A 6,799-nucleotide genomic window follows, 5' to 3' on the forward strand; every position below is an offset into this window, starting at 1 on the left:
TTTTTTGTGAATTTTTTCCAAATTTACATTTTTTTCCAAATCCGTGTTTTTTCAGTTTTTCTAAATATTTATATTGATTTTTTTCAAATTTATGATTTTTCTAGAAAAATATTTTTGATTTTTTTTCAAATTCACGAACAAAATTGGGATTTAACAAGCATTATTTAAATTCAGGAAAAATTTCAATTCTCTAAACATTTTCCAAATTCATGAACTTTTTTGAATTCGGGGACACTTTTTTGAATTCATGAACTTTTTCACAACACATGCTCACAAGAGAGAGAGAAAAACGCTAGCAAGCAATCCCACATAGAGATGGATCGGACGAGCACGTCGTGCGAGAATGAAGGAAAAATAGCCATCGAGCGAGCTATGTGTGCCATGGCCCACTAGGGGAGCGCGTGAGTGCCAGTAGTCTTCGTGGCGCTTAAGGCGCCAACGAGGAGCTCTCCCTACTATGCCAAGACTATATCTTGCTTCATGCGAGTGTTCCTTCCGTTACGCTGAAGGAGAGCAACTAGTTAACAAGCGCTCCTTCGGGAGCCTCGCAACGATCAGAGCCACTTGTCACACTCTCAGCCATTCGTCACGTGTCGCGCCCTGGACGCTCCCTCCAGATTTTTTTTTATTTTTCCGCACGCGTTTTCGGCTTTTTAAACTGTTTTTTTCTGGGTTTTTTCGACGTTTTGGTTTTCCCCCGATCTTCCTTAACTTTTCGACCAAATTTTTTTCTTTCAAAAAACGGGTTTTTTTTTCTTTCGCGAAAAGTCACCGTTTTTCTTCCGCGAGAGGCACGGTTGTGCTTTAGTGAGAGTCACGGCCGTGCCTTTCGGAAACGAAAAAAAAACATGTTTTCTGTTTTTTTTCTTTCGCGAGAGTCACAGTTTTTACTTCCACAAGAGTCACGGCCGTGTCTCTCGGAAAGGGAAAAAACACGTTTTTTGTTTTTTTTCTTTCGCCAGAGTCACGGTTTTGCTTCCGCGGGAGGCACGGTTGTGCTTTCGCGAGAGTCACGGCCGTGCCTCTCGGAAAGGGAAAAAAATACGTGTTTTCTGTTTTTTTCTTTCGCGAGAGTCACGGTTTTGCTTTCGCCAGAGGCACGGTTGTGTTTTCGCGAGAGTCACGGGCGTGCCTCTTTCGGAAAGGACAAAAAACGCGTTTTCTATTTTTTTTTCTTCCACGAGAGTCACGGTTTTGCTTCCACGAGAGGCACGGTTGTGCCTTTTTCGGAAAGGAAAAAAACCGTGCTCCCGGTTTGGTTTTTTCGTCCGGTTTTTTTGTAAATTTTTTCGTCAAAACCTATCAACATGGGATCTAGTTTTGAAGATCTCGACGCGATGAATCCAATGCTGAAAACGGTTTGAGATTTGGACGCACGGTTTAAGAGATAAAACGTTTTGAATAAACGGATCTACGAAAAAAGGGAAATCTCCCAAGTTGCGACAAGTGGCGTGCTGCATGTGCGCCACTTGTCGTGACCTGGGAAGGTGGAGTGTTCTTTGCAACGAGTACTCCTTAATTAGTGAGACGCTGAAGGGATTCCTTCCCACTCATAGCTATTAGGCCGGCCCATATTCGTTATTTGTTTTTCGTTCGCTGGATTTCAATTGCGGTCGCTGTGTTCGTTCGATGGGTTATTTCTCCTGTTTTTGTGTTTCTCTCTTCCATTTTTTTGTTTCTTCTTTGGTTTTCTCTGGTTTTTATTATGTTGTTTTTTCGCTGGTTTTCTTCGTTTTATTCATGGTGTTCTTTGGGTTTTTCTGTTTTCTTTGCTTTTTCCTTGGTTCTCTTTGTTTCTTTTCTTGGTATTCACTGGTTTTTTTGTTTTTCTTCATTTTTATTTGTTTCTTTTTCGGTTTGAATGGTTTTTTGCCTTTCCTTTTTTCTTTCATTCTTTCTTCCTTTTTCTTGGTTTTCATCGGATTTCTTTGTTTTTCTTTATTTCTTTCTCAATTTTCTCTGTTTTATTCTTTGCATTGGTCTCTTCTGTTTTTCATTCTTTTGTTTGTTATTTTAATCATTGCTCTCTTCATTTTCTTTGTTTTTGTGTTGATTTTCATTGGCTTTTTTTTTGTTCAACACGTGTTAACTTTTTCAGTACCAAACCAAAATTTTTCTTATGCATTAGAAATATTTTTATATACACCTTGAACATTTAAAAAATATATTTTTGAAGATGTCTTATTTTGGTATATATCTAATACATGTTAAACATCTCTCAAATACAAGTTTAACATTTTTTAAATATGTGGTCAACATTTTTGCTTATCATATTTAACATTGGTTCATATGGTTGGTTAACATTTTTCTAGTACAAGATTAACATTTTCCGAATACATGGTCAACATTGTTTCTATACACATTTAACATTTTTCAAATGCTTGATTAACATTTTTCAAATAGAAGATTTTTTTTAATACATGGTCAACTTTTTTTATATACACATTTAACATTTTTCATGTTTGATTAACATTTTTCATATGTTTGATTAACATTTTTCAAATACTTGTTTTATTTTTTAAAATGCTTGATTAACATATTTAAATACATGATCAACTTTTTTCATAAACAATATATTATTTGTATACATGATAAATATTTTCTCTGTACATATTTAACATTTTTAAAATGCTTGGTTAACATTTTTTTCATATGTTTTATGTAAAGTTTTTTCGTAATATATTTTATTTGGATTATTTAGAAGTATACACAATTTTAAAATAGAAGCAAAAAAAGTGAAAAAAAACAAGGTTGTGGCTCACGCACGCCTGGGCCGGTCCATCTTGTGCTTGCCTTCGCGCGAGAGTTCCCTACATCTCTCGTGAAGCGAGACATGGGGACGCCCGAAAGCCCATAAGGCGCTTGAGGCGCCAACGAGGAGGTCTCCAGGTGTATAATGGGAGAATAAGGGGTGTAAACGGGCCTGGCCATCTCATATGCCTTGTGCAAAGTTCGATCGTAAGTGTTACGCCCAATGTAGGCCCTCAGTTCTTGCGGATTGAGACGTGCCTTGCAGTGCTACTCGTTCAGTTGCCTCCTGCACAAACGTGAAAAAAAATTAGCCTCCTGCATAGTACAGTGATGCTTCGAATAATACTATTCCCTTCCCGTTTATAAGGCATGCACGTATCTTCAGGTTGACAAACAGACGAACATAATACAAGTTATATATCACAAAGAATATAACATTAGAAATTTCAGATCGTATACTTTATAAAAAGGGCAGCCCGGTGCATGTAGCTCCCGCTTGCGCTGGTTTTGGAGTAGGGTCCGACCACTTTGGGTCTATGACCTCATGGTCACAAGGTAGCAGCTTTACGACTGCATCAGGCTCCCCTTCTCAAATCGTATATTTTTTAATGGTATACTTTTTAGACTATACAACTCATCTTATGTTGGTCAAATTATAAATCTAGACATACACGCATGCCTTATAAACCCGAAAGGAGATAATAGTCCCCTGGATTCTTGTACTCCCTCTGTCCCGAAATAAACACATTTGTGCTATATCTGTGACACTTATTTTAAGACAAAGGAAGTAGGAGTACTGTATATGAAACATAGGTTCACTTTTCAGCGTTAATAAGTAGTACTTAATACCGACAAGTCATATCGATCTATGACGTCCATTCAAGCATCCTGATCTTTAACAACTGGTCGGGGGAGTACGGATCCCCTGCGTCTGATAGGAGGATCTGGGTGGATGGAGAACGAAAGCCCATGGCCATGGCTTGGCGGTCAGTTACAGGTAGTATGCGCGTTCGATCCTGTCTTAAAAGAAAGGGCGGTGGCTAGAATGGACCCGCCTAGTGGCACGCTTGCAGTACGGAAGGAACCGGGCACAGTGCTGACATTGTAGCAGCTCACCGCCGGAATTGAATGCCTCGCTGGCCCAGTGCCCTCCCGTATCAGTGTTATAGCAACCCTGCATCCGTTGGATTCACTGCCAGGGCCAAAAGAACATCGCGACCGAGCAACCGAGTGCCGTCGCTTGTGTCTTGTGTGTGTCCTTTGTCAATTGCCATGTGCCTGAACAGTCGTGCAACTGTAGGAACATTCGATCGGCAAAGTACAGAGCGGGCTCCGGAAACCCGGAGAGTCTGCATGGCGTATAATCATTCCAGAGGCCGGCACCACTCCAAGTCTCCAGCTAGCACCGCTCGCGACACGAACTGTGCAAACCCGTGAACCAACAGCCGCAGTTAAGTCCTGCTCCACACACGGCCGCCACCGGCGCGCGCGCACCGCTCGTCTGGGCCGCACCGGCCGTGCCATCTTGGGCGTAGCCAGACACGGAGCCACCGATCGAATCGCTGTACCTGGCTGGCCGTATGGTGCATGGACGGATCTTTTCCGCGCACCGGCCGGCCGGCACGCGCGCGCGCATGCATGGTTGGCGCGCGGGTGGAGACGTTTCTCCGTCACGAGCGCGCGCGCGCGGGGGAGGCGGACGGGGACGGTCGAGCGCGATCCGTCAACGACCACGTACTATACGTGCGTCCATGGCCACGGTCTAGCGTGCGCGCGCGCGTGCAGTGTGTTGTCTGTCACCTGGCACGCATCTCGGGGACACCCGGCCTTTCCACCCTCTGTACCTACGATCTTCGTCCCGTCCATCATGCGCCCAATCGATCGACCCCCATGGTCCCGTGGCGGCCGCAATACAGTACCCCAACGAGAAAAGGCAATACGTAGCTTGCTGCAGCTGTTAGTTAACGAACCTTTTTTGGCCAACGAGTACACAGTTTCAACGAGTTCATCATGCTCATGTCGATCCGGTGCAGGACAGGGCGGTATAGTAATCGCGCGAACCGCGCGTGCGCGGAAAGCCGGCCTTTATCGCCTCGGAAAGCGCGCTTTTCCGCCTAAACTTGCGCCTAGTTAGTCATCATCATCAGGCCGGTTCGGTCGATCGGCTCGATCGTTGGACGCACACACACATGTGCGAGTGTAGGAGAAGGGCGCGGGAGAGGGCACGGGCGCCATCGATCTGTGGGCCAAAACAAAAAAGCGATCGGTCGACCGGCTTGGCAAATGGGGCGGATCCGAAATGCGACGGGGGGTTGAGGTGCTGGTGGTGGCGCTCATCATGGCGCGGGCGAGCTCGCCGATCGATGGGTACGTACGTGGTACACTCGAACGCACGCGGGCCCGGCCGAGCTCACGCTCACGCGCGCTTTTATCGCGTGTGCAAAGCCAGGGCACGTACGTACGTACCGGCCGGCCGGTTTGTGTTTGTTTGCTCCGGTCCATTCCATCGCGCGCGCGTCCTTCGATCGCCGTCGTCTTCCTCGTCCTGTTCCACAAAGGCGTTCTAGAGCTAGCACATGCCACGTGGTCGATCGTAGTTCGTCCATGCTCTCTCTCTCTCTCTCTCGGACGTACTGCGAGTCCCATTCGATGACGTCACGCACCAAGGCTTTCACCACGTACGAGAGTGAGCTAGCCCGCATGGCATCTTCCTAGACAAGATTTGGATACGTATGGGTTTTGTGTGGACAGGTCGATCGAGACGTGTACAGTACACACCGGGTTGAAATGATAAAAAAAATCTTTGTTTTTCTAATAGACGTGTGATATTATTGTTGGTGGAAGTGAATGTGAATCTGTCAATTTTATGCCAAGAAAATACACCGGGACATCGCACAAATTGACATTTTTTAAACTAAATTTCAAAAATAACTTGACCTTTGTTTAAACAGAAATTGGTCTAGTGAAACAAGTGTGTGTGCACCTATGTGCACTATTGCAATTTAAGATTTTACTCCCTAGTTATGGCTCTTACCCCACTTACAAAACCTATAACCCCTCCCCCCCCCCCCCCCCCCCCCCCCAACCCCCTCTTACTTTTTGTTGATAGGAAGACTGTAAGGGAGGCCCTTATAGTATAATTGGTGCAACAAACCCAAATTGCAAGTATCATACCTTTAACCTGGGTGGGAGGGAATGCATCAACCCCTTTCAACCACTAGGCTATGCCTTAGTCTGCACCCCCTCTTGACATTGTAGCAGGTTTTACCCTGTCATATCATTTTCTCCATACCGAAAAGCTAAATACACTTGTTTTTTACATAAATAAATCCACTTGTTAGGAGAACATGCTAGTACTTGCTAGGGGCATTATCAAATTATGTCAAACACCATCCAACTAAATTAAATTATATGAAACCATGTTAATTTTGTCCAACAGATACTGCATCACCACACTAGACCTCTGCCATGTAGAATAAACCCGCATCCAAAACGCGCCCGAGTTATCGACCTATTCAGCTGCCACGCCATCCTAACATGTATTGGTCATGACAGTTTGAGGAAAATAATACTTCCTCTATCCAAAATATAAGGTGTACTAGTTTTTTTAAGTCAACCATGTGCGAGCTTTACCAAGTATTTAGAAAAAAAAGGTATCAATATGTAAATATCACAAAAAGTATTTTATTATTTTATTTATTTTGGATTGAAGATGTTGATATTTTATTATATAATTTTGGTGAACACATAAAAGTTTGACTTGCATTAAAACCGATGCATCTTATATTCTAGAATGGAGGGAGTAAGTATGAAGATCAACACAAGGTCACACTAAGGGCTAAAATGTTGCAAAATTTTCTAAATAGGTTAATGTTGTCACAAGGACAAGAGGGTATAAGCTGGAATTTACACCAAATTCCTACCGTGCCTCCACATTATATTTGATCTTTTGTTGTATAGCCTTGAAAGTGGTTTTATGCAAATCATTCATTTATTATTTTGTGCAAGATATGAAGTACTCCCTCCGTTTAAATATTTGTCTTTTTAG

This window comes from Aegilops tauschii, chromosome 3 (genome assembly GCF_002575655.3).
Source record: "Aegilops tauschii subsp. strangulata cultivar AL8/78 chromosome 3, Aet v6.0, whole genome shotgun sequence".
Lineage (NCBI taxonomy): Eukaryota > Viridiplantae > Streptophyta > Magnoliopsida > Poales > Poaceae > Aegilops > Aegilops tauschii.